We start from the raw sequence: 3,118 nt of genomic DNA on the forward strand, positions 1-3,118 counted from the left end.
TTGACACGCCCCGATCCTGATGTCCCACAGACATCAAGATGGTCAAGTGATGGCCAACACCCAAAGGTGACGCAACCATTTATGAATGCAAATTCTAAGAACATGCACCTAATTTGTAGCAAGATAATAAGATGTGACAATTCATAGAGTGAAAATAGTGATATAAATAATTTTCAACTGCCAACAATGAATTCACAACGATGATGAATGGCATGTTCAGAGCATATTCTAAAACATATTACAAGTGGGAGGTGCTATTACAAGAGTAGTCAAACAGGGAAGATGGCACGATGTCAATGGTATGGGAATGCATCGTAGCTTAGGTCGTCTTCTTCGTACCTAGGTCCTGAGGGGGTGCAAAACAAACATGAGTGGACGAAGTTGATATATATATATATATATATATATATATAATAGTTATCAACATACTAACCCCCAAAGTTTTATGAAAACTAATAGTATAATATGTGATAGGTTTTCCGAAAACCCTAGCATGCCATAAAACTTTCCGTAAAACATATCTCATATATAGTGTGCTAACTAGTGGTATCATAATCGACCCAAAGGTCCCTACATCACCCCACCCGAAGGCCTAATACATAAATCTTCAATCGACCCGAAGGCCCCTACATCACCCGACCTGAAGGTCAATAAAAGTGTCATTGCTTGAAGGCAGAACAGTGACCACTAGATACGCACAAAATATTGAACATAGTCTTTCCAAACATAGATACATATATATATATATATATATATATATATATCTCTCAAAAACATCTTCATAGTATAAAGTCATCCATCATCTATATTATAAAGAAGTGTGTAAAAACATGTTCTAAATAATATATCGTCATCCATTAGATATCTTACAAAGACCATGGGTTCTATGGAAAATATGGTATTCCAAAATATTCTAAGTAAGCATGATAATCATATAAGGTAAATCCAATTTACTCATAAAACGTTATCTAAAACGTGATCATTAGATCATTCTTTTCATGTATGCATTTCTACTATTAAAACATGCATTTTAGAAGGGGTCCACTCACAGATACTTCATCGTAGATGAGCTATACGAAATAGGAATGACGGAATCGCTGCTATTAATTGCACCTAAGCACATAAAGAGTACAATTAATAAAACTATACTCAAACGATTTAATTTGGCGAAACAGACGTCATAAACGGGTCCAGGACGTTGAAATTAGCTTAGGAGGGGTTCCGGATGAAACTCAAAAAAGTCAACCCGAAAAGTCAACGGGCTCTGGTCGATCAGAGTCAACGGGTCGAGTCAACCGAGTCAAACTAGTTTAGGGTTTGGGTAAACCAAGTTAGGCCTTAGGGTTTTGGGCTTTAAGGTTTAGCTAGGTTTAGGGTTGGGCTTAGGTTTAAGGTGGGCTGGGTGAATGGGCTTAAGGCCTGACTTCCAATTGGCCCATGGCCTTAGCACTTAGGATTTTGGGTTTGGGTTTCAAGGAATTGGGCTTAGGGCCTGGCCTAAAGGCCAAGGGCCCGTGGCGACAAGAAAAGAAACGCCCCAAAGGCCTTGAGCCTCTAAGGGCTTGGGTTTTAAACACAACGGGCCTAAGGCCTAAACTCTCTACATGCCCCAAAGGGCTTGGTCTCGAACACGCCAAGGAAAGAGGCCGGAACCTACTGTGCTCCGGTCGATGATGGCACTAGAACTAGGCTTCCAAACTAGTACAAAAATGAAAGTAGGAAGGAGAGGGAGAGGTTCATACCTTCGATCACCGTGAAGAAGACGAAAATGACTACAATCTGGGCTTGAAAGGTTGCTGGTGCGTCGGGGGTTTCTCTTGGGTTTTCTAGGCTTTCTAGCCTCACCGCGACTAGAGAGAGAAAGAAGGTCCTCTAGGTGGTGGAAGTGTCGTGCCTTCGTCTGGGTGATGGTGTGAGTATGTATGGGTGTGGTGTCGCCGGGAAAAAGGGAGCGTGAGTGTAAGAGAGAGTGAAAGTTGAAAGGGAGAGAACTGAAAGTGAGAGAGAGAAAAGAGAGAGCGGGGATGAGTTAGGGTGGTGCCACATGGCAGCGTAGGGGAAAAGAGAAATCTAGATGGAGGGTCCGGATTAAATTAGGATAGGGAACCAAACTTCACATTTTTATAAACTTTTAGGGAAAAAATGAAATTAAAAATTAATAATGGGGGATGGGGTTTCACAATCTACCCCTTTATAAAAATTTCGTCCCCAAAATTACAACTCAACCAAATAAAAACGAATACTTGCTTCTCATCAACTCAACCAAATATATGCATTTCTAGTATTAAAAAAATGCATTTTAGAAGGGATCCACTCATAGATACTATGTTGTAGATGAGCTTTACGGAATAGGAATGACTGAATCGCTGTTATTAATTGCACCTAAGCACATAAAGAGTACAATTAATAAAACTATACTGAAACGATCTAATTTGGGGAAACGGACGTCATAAACGGGTTCAGGACGTCGAAACTAGCTTAGGAAGGGTTTCATGAAACCCAAAAAAGTCAATGCGAAAAGTCAACGGTCAATGGGGTCAAACCGATTTAGGGTTTGAGTCTAAACCGGGTTGGGCCCTAGGGTTTTGGGCTTTAAGGTTTAGCTAGGTTTAGGGTTGGGCTTAGGTTTTAGGTGAGCTGGGTTAACGGGCCTAAGGCTCGACATCTAATTGACCCAAGGCTTTAGCACTTAGGATTTTGGGTTTGGGTTTCAAGGAAATGGGCTCAGAGAAATGGGCTTAGGGTCTGGCCTAAAGGCCAAGGGCCCGTGGTGACAAGAAAAGGCCCGAAGGCCTTGAGCCTCTAAGGGCTTGGTTTTAAAAACAATTGGCCAAAGGCCTAAACTCTCTATGTGGCCCAAAAGGCCTGGTCTCGAACACACTGAGGAAGGAGGCCAAAACCTCCTGTGCCCCAGTCGACGGTGGCGCTATAACTAGGCTTCTAAACTAGTACGAAAATGAAAGTAGGATGGAGATGGAGAGGTTTCATACCTCTAATCACCGTGAAGAGGACTGAAACGACTGGAATCTAGGCTTGAAAGGTTGCGGGTGCGCCAGGGGTTTCTCCTGGGTTTTCTAGGCTTTCTAGCCTCACCTTGACGAGAGAGAAAAGAAGGTCC

This window comes from Pyrus communis, chromosome 14 (assembly GCF_041283825.1).
Source record: "Pyrus communis isolate YQ-2024b chromosome 14, ASM4128382v1, whole genome shotgun sequence".
NCBI classification, from domain to species: Eukaryota; Viridiplantae; Streptophyta; class Magnoliopsida; order Rosales; family Rosaceae; genus Pyrus; species Pyrus communis.